Source organism: Salvelinus fontinalis, chromosome 25 (genome assembly GCF_029448725.1).
Source record: "Salvelinus fontinalis isolate EN_2023a chromosome 25, ASM2944872v1, whole genome shotgun sequence".
NCBI lineage: Eukaryota > Metazoa > Chordata > Actinopteri > Salmoniformes > Salmonidae > Salvelinus > Salvelinus fontinalis.
In genome coordinates, this window is record NC_074689.1 from 20,112,000 (window position 1) to 20,128,007 (window position 16,008).

Genomic DNA, 16,008 nt, shown 5'->3' on the forward strand with positions numbered 1-16,008 from the left:
CTGCTGCCAATGACTGGAACGAATTGCAAAAATCACTGAAGCTGGAGACTCATACCTCCCTCACTAACTTGAAGCATCATCTGTCAGAGCAGCTTACAGAGCATTGCACCTGTACTTAGCCCCTCTGTAAATAGCCCATCCAACTACCTCATCCCCATATTGTTATTTATTTGTTTTTGCTCCTTTGCACCCCAGTATCTCTACTTGCACATTCATCTTCTGCACATCTATCACTCCAGTGTTTATTTGCTAAATTGTAATTATTTTGCCACTATGGCCTATATCCTATTTTACCAATTTATTTCCTTACCTCCCTAATCTTACTTCATTTGCACACACTGTATATAGACTTTTCTATTGTGTTATTGACTGTACGTTTGTTTATTCCATGTGTAACTCTGTGTTGTTGTTTGTGTCACACTGCTTTGCTTTATCTTTATCTTTTCTTAGTTGTAAATGAGAACTTGTTCTCAACTGGCCTACTTGGTTAAATAAAGGTGAAATAAAAAAATAAAAAAATATAAAAAAATGTGTAGAAAATCCTTGCTACAACATTGCTGCCCAGAATAGATTTTTTATTTTATTTAACCTTTATTTAACTATTCAAGTCAGTTAAGAACAGATTCTTATTTACAATGGCGGCCTAGGAACAGTGGGTTCTGAACAACTGCCTTGTTCAGGGGCAGAACGAGAGACCTTGTCAGCTTGGGGATTTGATCTAGCAACCTTTCGGTTACTGTTCCAACACTCTAACAACTAGGCTACCTGCCACCACTTAGCCGCCACATTTAGCCGGCGCAATTGACAAAGAGCAGTGGGGAAAAAATTACTTTCTGCACACGGTCAGTGTGAACCAGAGTGACTTCACACAACAATGGGCCAAACAAGCTGTAGCTAGCTACAAACCGAACAGAAAAGACACGCTGCCATGAAGCGTTCATCCATATATACGGGTAAGAGTCTAGATACATTTTCAGATATTATACAATTCTAATTTAGTCAGAAAGTTGTTTTCATTGCAAGTTAAAGCGTACTGTTTGCTAGCTCGTGAACGTTAGCTTGCTGGCTCGCCACCAAATGTATGATCTGTGTAGTAATATTATTTATATCTCAGAAATCCATTTGCATGGCTACTTAAAGCCTAATGTTAGCTAGCTAGCTAACATTGAACCTTATTGGTTAGCTTTAGCTACCTGCAGATTCATACTCTAGCACTGTATACATGACAATCCATTTGTACTGTAGCTATGGGTTGGGATTTTGGTTCATTGTTTAGGTACCTAGCTAGCTTGCTGCAAGTCTAAATAAAGACTCCACTTCACAAAAAAAATGATTACACGGCCCAGCAAGTTAGCCAGGTGTGTCCGGGGGGGATTACGGCCATCTATTGTATTTCATGAACACATTTTCAAAGTCAGATTAGGTTAAAGGCCAAGGACTAGATAAAATGTATTTTTACCTAGAGTTTTTCCTTATTGTGGGCTACTACTTAAACCACTTTTAGTCTTGAAAACGGTTGTTTACTACACTACATTACTCACTCTGTTTAGCACATGGCCTCAAATGTAAATCCTTAAAGAGATGGATGGGGCTAAGGCTTAAGAAGCTGTGAATAATGCTGAATAGGTGTAGACAAAAAAGAGCTCTCCAGCAGGTGTACCAAAAGATTCAAGGCCATTTTCTCAAAAGTGGCATTACAAGTTTATCAACTTTCAATGCAGAATTACTTTCCCATTGTTCCTCAACTGCAATGTATGATACACCATTTTCTATTTCTGAGTCTCTACTTTTATCCAATGTAAAAAACACAATTTAACATTTTGCTACATAAGACCAAATCGAGTTAGTAGGTCACATTTTGTCATGTAATTTCTGGTATGTAGTGGACTGTGAAATAAAGCGGACTGTAACCTGAAAATCTATGGAATATCCATTGATATAAGAGTTTGTACTACTTGTCCTATTCAATCAGATATTTATACCAGACCTGGATCAAATATGTCAAATACTTTCACTTTTGGTACTATTCCCTTGGTTCCACTGTACTTAAGTCAAGGGCAGCTCAAGGATTTGAAAGTATTTGACAGATGCAGTGAGCTTTCAGGTTCAATTGCACCACCTATTGGCCATTTACATGCACATGCACATGCACATGCGCGCACACACACACACACACACACACACACACACACACACACACACACACACACACACACACACACACACACACACACACACACACACACACACACACACACACACACACACACACACACACACACACACACACACACACACACAGCCAGTCTATGTCCTAAAAGTTGACCCCAGAGAGATCAGGCTACAGTGTTCCCATGAGAAGAAGCTTGAGTAAACATACAGAGACACTGACACACTGATACTACAGATACCTGATATCTCATAACCTCGCCTCTTTTTCTGTAAGAAAAGGTCTCCTCTAAAGAGAAAATAGTTGGAGGTTAGTACCAGTTCAGCCAAGCACACAATACAATTGGTGCTGGGAAGAGCATTAGGGGGACGTTCAATAAGGTAGAACTTGAGGGCCTCTAAGCTGCCCTGGTGGGGGATGTTAGTATACACAGTAGACTGGTAACAAAAGTACACAGAATATAATGTTCTGGTATGTGGTCCACAGATTTCAGGAGATCAAATCAATTGAGTCTCTGGTGTATGTGGGTAGAAAGGTAAAAATTGTCTCTTGTCAGAGATCCGTTACTACTCACAATGGTCCTGCCTGGTACAGATGGCGTCATGCTCTTGCAGATTTTGGGAAGGGTGTATATGACAGGTGTGGTTGGGCAGTCAACTTTCATGCACACATATTCTGTTTTTGTAATTTCCCCTTCATTAAAAAACACAGACAGTGTACACATGAAATGATTAGAAGGATCCCTAGGGAGTATTGTAAAATTCATCATCACTGAGTTGTCAAAGAATTTCCTTTTCATAGTCTGCAGAATTTTACGTCACTTTTGCACCTTTGTCAGCAGGTTTTATAATGATAGTGGAGTCATTCTTGAGTTCCATAAGGCAGTGGTACCCCTGGGGGTACTTGGCCTATCCACAGGAGGTATTTGAGAAGACTCATGGAAGCATAGGTCTACTGGTAAAATGCACAGGAGGTACTTCAGGGGTACTCCAGGGTGAGCAAAATTCAGTCGGTGGTACAGTAACCAAAAACGTTTGGAACCACTGCCATAAGGGATTCTTTTTCTGCTTTGGATATATTGTGGAATACCATGCATACTTGTATTCTCGTTATTTCTCAACTAGAAGGCAGTATGTTTCAAGAGAGGGATTTATTTCGGGAGGTACAAATATGCTTCTCATCTTAAAAGGTGTCTTTTCCCTTATCATGTCCTCAGAGCGAGAGTCAAGGTTATTGCCATTCAGGTAACTAGCATATCTATTAATCTCACTGGTTGAGTCTCCAGCCATCTCATTGACTTGCACCCTATTCCCCATATAGTTCATTACTTTTAGCAAGAGTCACATAAATCTGCTATTTGATATTTGGGTCTTGGTTTTTGTCACGATCTTTCAAGATCGAACCCAGAAGCAGACCAGGACAAGGAGCGTACGAAGAAGGTGAGTATTTATTTATAATTAAATGTGAAAAGGTAGATATATCCAGATGGCGTAGCGGGCAGCGGTGGTGAATAGATGAGAGGAAATAGGTGAATCCAATGTAGTAGTAGAATCCTCTGTCAACCAGGCGGGAATGGAGTGAATGATCCAGGTGAGTAACTGAAGGCAAAACAAACGGAGGTAAGTTCAAGGCAAGCAATACGTAAATGAAAACAACAAAACAAATACTATCCAACTGGAGTCTGGTACTCAGGCACAACATACTGTTCATGGCTAACGATCCGGCAGGGAATGGAAGTCAGGTCAGAGCTTTTGAAGGGGAGAGATGATGATCAGGACAGGTGTGCAGATTACTGATGGGAAACAGGTGCGGGTGAACATCAATCTCCCAACGAGCTAATTCGCCCGGCAACCAGACAGGATGCGTTCCAGGACACCTGAAACACACTCCAGGACAGACACACAGGCAAACCCAGACTCAGGAAGCGGGATTCGTGACAGTTTTACTGGGTTGATTGGTGTAAATGCACACTGTCATCATTTTACAATGATTATATCAATGTTTGAACTGTGAAGTCTGAATTCCTGTGTGTGTGTGTGTGTGTGTGTGGACGTGTTTAACTATTCTTGTGGGGATGAGAAAACAAACAAAATTTGACCAACTGAGGACATTTTGTTGGTCCCCACAAAGTCAAATGCTATTTCTAGGGGGGCTAGGGTTAGAATTAGGTTTAGGGATAGGAGCTAGGGTTAGGGTTAAGGTTAGGTTTTTGGGTTAAGGTTAGGGTTAGAGTAAGAGTATGGGTTAGGGTTAAGGTTAGGTTTAGGGAAAATAGGATTTTGAATGGGACTGAATTGTGTGTCCTCACAAGGTTAGCTGTACAAGACTGTGTGTGTGTGTCATTGTGGGTGTAAAATAATTGACCCTTACAGACAAAGGAGGTGACAGGAAGGCATGCTTGCAAAAAGGTCTTCAAGTGCAGAATGGTTTATTGACATGTGCAAGTGCAGGATGTCCATGTTTAGTGAATGGATGGCGAAAGCAAAAAATTACATGTAGGCTACAAAACCCAAAAAGGAAATTGACTTACATACAAATCTTAGCTGAATAAACTTTTCAAGATAATTGCATAGCTACATACAAATACCAAATACCACAGCTGATCAGAACCAGTAAGTAACGTGAGTATGAAATGTTTGTTAGACTGAGCTAAACAATGATAAAATACTTGAAACCGAATTTCTGAATAAATGTAGGCTATAGGTAACTTCCATCTGTATGTCTGTTTCCTACTGAGTTGTAGTGAGTCAGTAATGTGTAAATTGTAATATTGTTAAATGCTAAAACAAATTGACCATTGATTGTCTATTACCTATTTGTTGTAAATATAAATGTTACACAGTAGCCTATCAATGAATCTAAACCGTATCAGAACCAGGCAGAGTAAACAACAAATAGACAAGTTATATTCAGGCACCATGTTTAAGTCCATGAGTAGGGGAATCAATTTCATTTGATTATAGAATATTAGAATTTACCCTCAAAGCAAAAATAAGATAGACACAAACGCACACAGAAATATAGAAAACACACACACACCTCCGCCATGCTGATCCTCAACACGGGGGCCCCTCCGGAGTGTGTGCTTAGTCCCCTCCTATACTCCCTATTCACCCACAACTCCGTGGCCATGCACGACTCCAACACCATCATCAAGTTTTCTGACGACATGATGGGGTAGGCCTGATCACCGGCGGGGATGAGACAGCCTACAGGGAGGAGGCCAGAGACTTAGCAGTGTTGTGCCAGGACAACAACCTCTCCCTCAACCTCAGTAAGACCAAGGAGCTGATTGTGGACTATACGAGAAAGAGGGGAGAGCACTTCAAGTCAAGAGCTTCAAGTTCCTCAGCGTCCACATCACTAAGGACGTATCATGGTCCACTCACACACGCACAGTCATGAAGAGGGCATGGCAGCACCTCTTCCCCCGCAGGAGGCTGAAAATATTTGGCATGGGTCCTCGGATCCTGAAAAAGTTCTATAGCTGTACCATAGAAAGCATTGACTAGCTGCATCACCGGTTGGTATGGCAAATACACTGCCCTGGACCCCAACGCACTACAGAGGTTGGTGCGGACAGCCCAGTACATCACTGGGGCCAAGCTGCCATCCAGGACCTCTATATCAGGTGGTGCCAGAGGAAGGCCCAAAAAATTGCCTAAGACTCCAGCCAACCAAGCCATAGACTGTTCACTCTGCTAACATCCGGCAAACGTTACCGAAACATCGGCTCTCTGATTCCGAGACAGCTTCTACCCCCAAGCCATAGGACTGCTAAATAGTAAATTAATGGTTACCCAAACTATCTGCACTGACTCTACGCACACTCACTAGACTATATATACACACCAGTAGAGGCTGCTTAGGGGAGAACAGCTCATAATAATGGCTGGAACAGAGAAAATGGAATGGCATCAAACACTTGGAAACCATGTTTGATGTGTTTGGTACCATTCTACTTATTCCGTTCCAACCAAGCCCGTTCTCCCCAATTAAGGTGCCACCAACCTCCTATGATACACACTATATACACTGAGTGTACAACATTTTAGGAACACAATCCTAATATTGAGTTGCACCCCCTTTTGCCCTCAGAACAGCCTCCATTCGTTAGGACATGGATCTACAAAGTGTCAAAAGCGTTCCACAGGGATGCTGGCTCATGTTGACTCCAAAGCTTCCCACATTTGTGTTCAGCTGGCTGGATGTCCTTTGGGTGGTGGACCATTCTTGATACACACGGGAAACTGTTGAGCGTGAAAAACTCAGCAGCTTTTCAGTTCTTGACACACTCAAACCCGTGCGCCTGGCACCTACTAACATACCCTGTTCAAAGGCACTTAAATCTGTTGTCTTGCACATTCACCCTCTGAATGGCACACATTCCCAATCCATGTCTCAATTGTCTCAAGGTGTCACGTCTACTCCTGCTCCCCCTCTCTGGCGCTCGTTGTTGCCAGTTTACTCATTATTATGCACACCTGTCACCATCGTTACACGCACCTGTGCCTCATGAGACTAACCTGGACTCCATCACCTTCCTGATTACCTCCCCTATATCTGTCATTCCCTTTGGTTCTTTCCTCAGACGTTACAGTATAACGCCTCGCCAAAGGGAAGCAATAGGATTTTTGGTGACGTTGGGTCCAAGGGCAGCTGGCTCGTTAGGCTTCTATGTGTCAGCCGGCTCGATAGGTTTACAAGCCTCAGTTGGCTCGTCAGGCTTCCATTGCCGAAGCTACCGGGGATGCCTCAGTTGGCTCGTCAGGCTTCCATTGCCGAAGCTACCGGGGATGCCTCAGCTAGCTCATCAGGCCTCCATGCCTCAGCCGGTTCGTCAGGCTCCCTTGCCAAGAGTGTGCAAAGCTGTCATCAAGGCAAAGGGTTGCTACTTTGAAGAATATCAAATATAAAATATAGTTGTTGAACACTTTTTTGTTTACTACATGATTCCATATGTGTTATTTCACAGTTTTGATGTCTTCACTATTATTCTACATTGTAGAAAATAGTAAAAATAAAGCTAAACCCTGGAATGAGTAGGTGTGTCAACTTTTGACTGGTACTGTATATATTATTTTAAATATAGCTACCTAGTTTAAAAATCAACAGTACTGCCACAGCAGCATAACACTTGATCAACACTTGATAACATTTGATTTCAATCAACATCAGTATTCGGTCTGGTTGGTTGATAGCCAACGCGCAGCAGAGAGGCAAAAAGACATAGAGAGGAGTGGCTGTACAACCCTCCAACCCAACTCCATCCCTTCTTCAGTCGGGAGTTGCACACGTGTGTCAAGACAGCAGCAACACAGCTAGTCTAGACTCTCGCCAACCACCATTTACTACAATAGTCACACAAGCCACTAGCCAGCTGGCCATATGTCATGAGTTAGAAGATTCTGAATATTATATTATGAAGTTATTATTTAAGAGCATTAAAGATAAATCATAATGAGTAAAACAAATAATTGAACTAGCTAACTAGCAGATTAACATCAATATCAATGATCAGCTGATACAATGTACCTCTTTTCCCCGATGTCAATCATGTCTTTAGGAGGCACTGTAACTTAAAATTTGTAATTAGTGAGTGTCTTGTTGCAGACATAAATAGGCCTATGCTTAAAAATGTTAAATGGGTGCGTACCCTTTTTATTTTTTTTTATTTTGAGCACCTGCCCCTTGAAAGGTCTGCACACTGCCCTGCCAACATGATATCATTGTTAAGTGTCAGTCCGGTATGCTTTTGCAAAAAGATATTCGTCATGAGGCATACATGAGGAGTACACATGAGGTGTACATTGCATTCAAGGCAAAACAATTGGTGATAAAGCTGCAAAGGGTAAATTGGTGAAAGACTCAGACAGACAGCCATCTGTGGAGGTGGGAGAGAGTAGGGGGAGAGAGAGAGAGATGGGAGAGAGATGAGAGGAGGGGGAGGGAGATAAAGAAAGAGGAAGAGAGAATGGAGGGTGGAGGAGGGAGACAGAGAGAGGGGGGAAAGAGAGTCAACTGATAGACAGACAGACTATCTGTGCATCAATATCCTGTCTGTGGAGGTGGGAGAGGGGTGGAGGAGGGAGAGAGCAGGGAGAGAGAATGGAGGGGGGGAAAGAGAAGGGGGGAGTGAGGGAGAGACAGGATAGAGAGGGTGAAGGAGGGTGAAGGAGGGAAGATAGAAGAGGAAGGGTGAGAGAGAGCGAGGGAGAGGAGGGAGAGAGGAGGTAGAGATAGAAGAGAGAGAGAGAGGAGGGATTGACCGAGACATGTCTACCTGAGTCTTTCACAAATTTTCCCATCGCAGATTTATCATCAACTTTTTGCCTTGAATGCAATGTATTGACTTATGCTTCACTATCTTTTAGAGAAGCGTACCAGACTGATGCTTAACAGTTGCTACCAGGCGGGACAGACAGAGAAAACCCCCCAAAAAAGAGAACTATCATCAAAAATCTACCTCATGAGAGAGACCATGACCAGCTCAGCACCATGTGAACTACTGCTAGCCTACTACTCCATTATCTGCAGCACTGAACGACCTTGGACCAAATATATAGATACTAGCAACATGGCAGACATGGCAGCACTGCTTCTAGCTCCTAAGCAACTTTGCAGTATATTGGTTTTTTTGTGTGTTATTTCTTACATTATTAGCCCAGAACATTTTTGTGTTATTACAAACAGATGGAAATTACTTTTGGATATCAGAGGGGCGGTAACTCACTAGCATTACGACCAGGAATACGACTTTCCCGAATTGGATCCTCTGTTCGTACCCCCCAGGGCAACTTATCCCATTAGCTGCTCCAAGACGCCGCCGGCAGAGAAGAGGTATTCGGAGTGGACTTCTAGTCCGACTCAGGAGGCCTGCACGCCATCCACCGCTTCCGAGTACATTACTTGCTAATGTTCAGTCTCTGGACAATAAAGTAGACAAGCTCAGGGTAAGGATTTCCTACCAGAGAGACATCAGGGACTGTAACATACTGTTTCACAGACTCAAGGCTCTCTCAGGATATACTGTCCCCATCCATACAGCCATCTGGGTTCTCAGTACATCGCTCAGACATTAATAAATAACTTTCTGGGAAGAAGAAAGGTGGTAGTGTATGTTTCATGATTAACTACTCATGGTGTGATTGTGATATCGTACAGAAACCCAAGTAATTTTGTTCACCCGACCTAGAATACCTCAAATGCTGACCGTATTACCTACAAATAGAATTATCTTCGGTTATAGTCACAGCCGTGTATATTCCCCCTCGAGCCGATACCACGACAACCCTCAAGGAACTACACTGGATTTTGTGCAAACTGGAAACCACATATCCTGAGGCCGGATTTATTGTAGCTGGGGATTTTAACAAAACAAATTTGAGGAAAACGCTAACGAAGTTCTATCAACACATTGACTGTAGTACTCGCACTGTTAAAACACTCAATCACTGCTACTCCCTCTTCCGGGATGCCTACAAGGCCCTCCCCCGCTCTCCCTTTGGCAAATCAGATCATGGCTCCATTTTGCGCCTCCCTTCCAATAGGCAGAAACTCAAACAGGAAGTACCGGTGCTAAGGTCTATTCAACGCTGGTCTGACCAATCGGAATCCATGGTTCAAGATTTTTTTGATCATGCGGACTGGGATATGTTCCGGGTAGCCTCTGAGAATAACATTGATGTATACTCGGACATGTGACTGAGTTAATCAGGAAGTGTATAGGGGACGTTGTACCCACGGTAACTATTAAAACCTACCTAAACCAGAAACCGTGGATAAACGGCAGCATTCGCGCAAAACTGAAAGCGAGAACCCCTGCATTTATCCATGGCAAGGTGACTGGAAATGTGGTCGAATGCAAACAGTGTACTTATTCCCTCTGTAAGGCAATCAAACAGGCAAAATATCAGTACAGAGACAAAGTGGACGAGACGTATGTGGCAGGGTCTACAAACAATCACGGATTACAAATGAAAAAAACAGCCATGTTGCGGACACCGACGTCTTGCTCCCGGACGAGCTAAACACGTTCTTCGCCCACTTTGAGGATAACACAGTGTCACCGACATGGCCCGCTCCCAAGGACTGTGGGCTCTCATTCTCCGTGGCAAGTGAGTAAGACATTTAGCGTGTTAACCCTCGCAAGACTGCCGGCCCAGACGGCAACCCTAGCCGTATCTTCAGAACATGCACAGACCAGCTGACTGTAGTGGTTAAGGACATATTCAAACTCTCCCTATCCCCGTTTGCTGCTCCCACTTGCTTGAAGATGTCCACCATTGTTCCTGTACCCAAGAAAGCAAAGGTAACTGAACTAAGTGACTATCGCCCCATAGCACTCACTTCTGTCATCATTTAGTGCTTTGAGAGGCTAGTTAAGGATCATATCACCTCTACCTTACCTGACACACTAGACCCACTTCAAGTTGCATCAGCCCCAAATAGATCAAGGGATGATTCAATCACCATGGCACTGCACACTGCCCTATCCCATATGGAAAAGAGGCATACCTATGTAAGAATGCAGTTCATTGACTATAGCTCAGCATTCAACACCATAGTACCTTCCAAGCTCATCATTAAGCTCGGGGCCCTGGGTCTGAACCACGCCCTGTGCAACTGGGTCTTGGACTTCCTGACGGGCCACCCCCAGGTGGTGAAGGTGGGAAACAACACCTCCACTTTGCTGTTCCTCAACACAGGGGCCCCACAAGGGTGCGTGCTCAGCCCCCTCCTGTACTCCCTGTTCACCCATGACTGCATGGCAAGGCCTCACAAGTCCTCAACTGGCAGCTTCATTAAATAGTATCTGCAAAACACCAGTCTCAACATCAACAGTGAAGAGGCGACTCCGGAGTGCTGGCCTTCTAGGCAGAGTTGCAAAGAAAAAGCCATATCTCAGACTGGCCCCAAAAAATAAAAGATTAAATGGCCAAAAGAACACAGACATTGGGCAGAGGAACTCTGCCTAGAAGGCCACCATCACGGAGTCGCCTCTTCACTGTTGACATTGAAACTGGTGTTTTACGGGTACTAATGAATGAAGCTGCCAGTTGAGAACTTGTGAGGCGTCTGTTTCTCAAACTAGACACTCTAATGTTCTTGTCCTCTTGCTCAGTTGTGCCCCCAGGGCCTCCCACTCCTCTTTCTATTCTGGTTAGAGACAGTTTGCGTTGTTCTGTGAAGGGAGTAGTACACAGCGTTGTACGAGATCTTCAGTTTCTTGGCAGTTTTGTTGCTTCTTTAAATCAGCACAACAGTTTTCAGCTGTGCTAACATAATTGCAAAAGGGTTTTCTCATGATCAATTAGCCTTTTAAAATGATAAACTTCGATTAGCTAACACAATGTGCCATTGGAACACAGGAGTGATGGTTGCTGATAATGGGCCTCTGTACGCCTATGTAGATATTCCATAAAAAATCTGCCGTTTCCAGCTACAATAGTCATTTACAACATTAGCAATGTCTCCACTGTATTTCTGATCAATTTAATCTTATTTTAATAGACACATTTTTTACATTTTCTTTCAAAATCAAGGACATTTCTAAGTGACCCTAAACTTTTAAACGGTAGTGTAAGTACTTTACTCCATTGCCACCCGGTGACTCAACCTGCTTCCCTGTATACATAGACATGTAATCACTGGTCACTTTAATAATGTTTGCATACTGCTTTACTTATTTCATATGTATATACTATTCTACTGTATTCTATTCCACTGTATTTTAGTCAATGCCACTCCGACATTGCTCGTCCTAATATTTATATATTTCTTAATTCCATTCTTTTACTTTTATATTTGTGTGTATTGTTGTGAATTGTTAGATACTACTGCATTGTTGGAGCTAGGAACATAAGCATTTTGCTACACCCGCAATAACATCTTCTAAATATGTGTATGTGACCAATAAAATTTGATTTGATTTGACCACTGGTGTTGGGAGTCCTTTGTGTGTGTTTGTACCTGTGCAAACTTATCAATGTGGGACTTTCACCAATCTTCATGAATGAATGATCAACTTGTTTTAAAGTGTGATGCTTTACAGTCACTAAAACCGTAGTTTCAACCAAGCCCCAAGTCAACTATTAATGTTTTCCTCCTTAAACCTTATGCACTTTGGCTTTCTGAATTTTACACAATAATAATTTGTTATATCTCTCACCATTAGGAGAGATGCTTCTCTCAAACCTGAAGATGCAGGGAGAATTGAGAAGTCTCCCTTTCTCCGTTTCTCCCCTATGTCTTGGTTTAATCGATAGCTGTGGCGAGGGTTAGGGAGGGTTTTGCATCGGCTATTTGGCACAGCACAGTACTTTGACTTGGGGATGGAGAAGAGGTGGAGGAGGGGGAAGAAGAAAGTAGGGTGGGGAGAGGCCCTTCTGCTTAACCAGTGTAAAAAAAAGTGTTTCTGTTAGTGTATTATTAATAACGAATTTCATTTAGGCTCATTAAGGAACCTTTAGACGATCCATCAACTCAATGTCCAGTAATATCGCACGCACACGATCACGCATATACACTGCTCAAAAAAATAAAGGGAACACTTAAATAACACATCCTAGATCTGAATGAATGAAATATTCTTATTAAATACTTTTTTCTTTACATAGTTGAATGTGCTGACAACAAAATCACACAAAAATTATCAATGGAAATCTAATTTATCAACCCATGGAGGTGTGGATTTGGAGTCACACTCAAAATTAAAGTGGAAAACCACACTACATGCTGATCCAACTTTGATGTAATGTCCTTAAAACAAGTCAAAATGAGGCTCAGTAGTGTGTGTGGCCTCCACGTGCCTGTATGACCTCCCTACAACGCCTGGGCATGCTCCTGATGAGGTGGCGGATGGTCTCCTGAGGGATGTCCTCCCAGACCTGGACTAAAGCATCCGCCAACTCCTAGACAGTCTGTGGTGCAACGTGGCGTTGGTGGATGGAGCGAGACATGATGTCCCAGATGTGCTCAATTGGATTCAAGTCTGGGGAACGGGCGGGCCAGTTCATAGCATCAATGCCTTCCTCTTGCAGGAACTGCTGACACACTCCAGCCACATGAGGTCTAGCATTGTCTTGCATTAGGAGGAACCCAGGGCCAACCGCACCAGCATATGGTCTCACAAGGGGTCTGAGGATCTCATCTCGGTACCTAATGGCAGTCAGGCTACCTCTGGCGAGCACATGGAGGGCTATGCGGCCCCCCAAAGAAATGCCACCCCACACCATGACTGACCCACCGGAAAAAAACGGTCATGCTGGAGGATGTTGCAGGCAGCAGAACGTTCTCCACGGCGTCTCCAGACTCTGTCACGTCTGTCACATGTGCTCAGTGTGAACCTGCTTTCATCTGTGAAGAGCACAGGGTGCCAGTGGCGAATTTGCCAACCTTGGTGTTCTCTGGCAAATGCCAAACGTCCTGCACGGTGTTGGGCTGTAAGCACAAACCCCACCTGTGGACGTCGGGCCCTCATACCACCCTCATGGAGTCTGTTTCTGACCGTTTGAGCAGACACATGCACATTTGTGGCCTGCTGGAGGTCATTTTGCAGGGCTCTGGCAGTGCTCCTCCTGCTCCTCCTTGCACAAAGGCGGAAGTAGCGGTCCTGCTGCTGGGTTGTTGCCCTCCTACGGCCTCCTCCACATCTCCTGATGTACTGGCCTGTCTCCTGGTAGCGCCTCCATGCTCTGGACACTACGCTGACAGACACAGCAAACCTTCTTGCCACAGCTCGCATTGATGTGCCATCCTGGATGAGCTGCACTACCTGAGCCACTTGTGTGGGTTGTAGACTCCGTCTCATGCTACCACTAGAGTGAAAGCACCGCCAGCATTCAAAAGTGACCAAAACATCAGCCAGGAAGCATAGGAACTGAGAAGTGGTCTGTGGTCACCACCTGCAGAACCACTCCTTTATTGGGGGTGTCTTGCTAATTGCTTATAATTTCCACCTGTTGTCTATTCCATTTGCACAACAGCATGTGAAATTTATTGTCAATCAGTGTTGCTTCCTAAGTGGACAGTTTGATTTCACAGAAGTGTGATTGACTTGGAGTTACATTGTGTTGTTTAAGTGTTCCCTTTCTTTTTTTGAGCAGTGTATTTCTCCCCATTAATTCTAGTTAGAAGAGATGCTTCTCTCACAACCTGAAGATGGCACTCTTTCTACATGTGAGCCTCAATCTGGATGCTGCGGTGCGTGTGTGCGTGTAGTATGTGTGTTAGCTACAGACCGGGGGAGCTGCCTAGCCTGCCTCTCCAGCGTTCTTGCCTCTCGTTCCAGTGCGCAGCAGTACTTCGCTCCAGTCTTTTGCTTTGTAGCCTACCACCGCTTCGCCGCCTCCTCTTTTTCTCCTCTCCCCGCCTATGCCTGTCCCGGCAAGCATCCAGCGAATGGTCGGTCCACCCCCAGACCCCCTGCAGGGAACAGTGAGAGAGCGGTTCCGTTCTGAGCACACAGCATACTATTGAAAGCTGCCAAGGGAAGACGTGGATAATAAGTGTCGTTGTTGACGTAACCCAGGATTTTATTTCGGTAAGTGCAACGTCATCCCGCTTTACTGTGTTTATTCTAAGCTTCCTTTCCTCCTCTTCCTCATTTTCTTACTCTTCCACCTTGTCATAGTGAAGATTGGGAGAATAGGTGTTCTAGCCTACCCCGGGAGAGGACGAATGTGAACCGGGATGTTGTTGATGCGTGTCGTTTTTCCGTTGCAGAATTGTGTTCGCAAGCGGTTATGTGAAGTAGCTTAAAGATGCATAAACACTAACTTGATAATAGGTTTATAGCCCGTCATGTAGGTTTCATGTAGATATGATTAGGAAGGAAACGTGGTGATGGGGAAATCCGTTCAATTCTGACAGAGCTGAGCTCGCTCACCCGAGGCGGTTCTGCGCGTGAGGATTTGGCTCGAGTTCACTACACCGACTGACCCAAATTTAGCTAACCGTCGGCAGCGCGTGAGAGATTTAGAGAGAGAGAGAGAGAGTGAAAATGTTAACTAAAACAAATTCATACATACAGTAGCTGTATACTCTTTTGATATTGTTCTACATGGAATACTGCTTAAATAGACTAGCGTCCATTGGAGATTAGTGTAAATCTAAAACTGAACGATGCACCTGCAAAGACAGGCGCGAGAAACAGAAGGAAAGAGATGGATGGTGTTTGGGGTGGTGATAAAAGCAGGGAGAAATGAGAGGTCTCCGTTTCTCACCACCGTCTTGGTTTAATCGATAGCTGTGGCGGGGGTTAGGGAGGGTTTTGCATCGGCTGTTTGGCACAGCGCAGTATTTTCACTTGGGGATAGGGAAGAAGTGGAGGAGGGGGAAGAAAAAAGTAGGGTGGGGGTGATGTTTGGCATGCCTTCAGATTGTCAGGGCATTTCCATCTATACATAGATCAGCTGGGTTGGAGCAGAGTGCATACCCAGGAGCATCATTACCACTATTATCAAGGCCCTTCTGCTTAACCAATGTAAATAAAATAGAGTTTCTGTAAGTGTATTATTTTGGGCACCAACATCAATAACGAATTTGGCACCATTGACAAATCTCCTTAAGGAACCTTAAGAGGATCCATCAACTCAATGTCGAGTCATCGTGCACGCATGCATGCAAAGAAACACACATGCGCACACACACACACACACACACACACACACACACACACACACACACACACACACACACACACACACACACACACACACACACACACACACACACACACACACACACACACACACACACACACACACACACACACACACAATCTCTTCAAATGCAAGCGTTGAGGCTGCTATCCATGGTGCTGAATCTCTCTGTCT

General features: G+C 44.1%; 1 protein-coding gene across 2 annotated transcripts in view; it reads left to right on the top strand.

Annotated features, from left to right (window-relative positions):
- Positions 1–14,399: 14,399 nt before the first annotated feature.
- Positions 14,400–16,008, top strand: part of LOC129822965 (catenin delta-2-like) — a 379,787-nt gene continuing 378,178 nt past the window's right edge. For both annotated transcript variants that reach the window (XM_055881562.1, XM_055881564.1), the window contains exon 1: positions 14,400–14,714. The gene's annotated coding sequence lies outside the window, so the exon portion shown is untranslated. The remainder of the gene's footprint in view (positions 14,715–16,008) is intronic.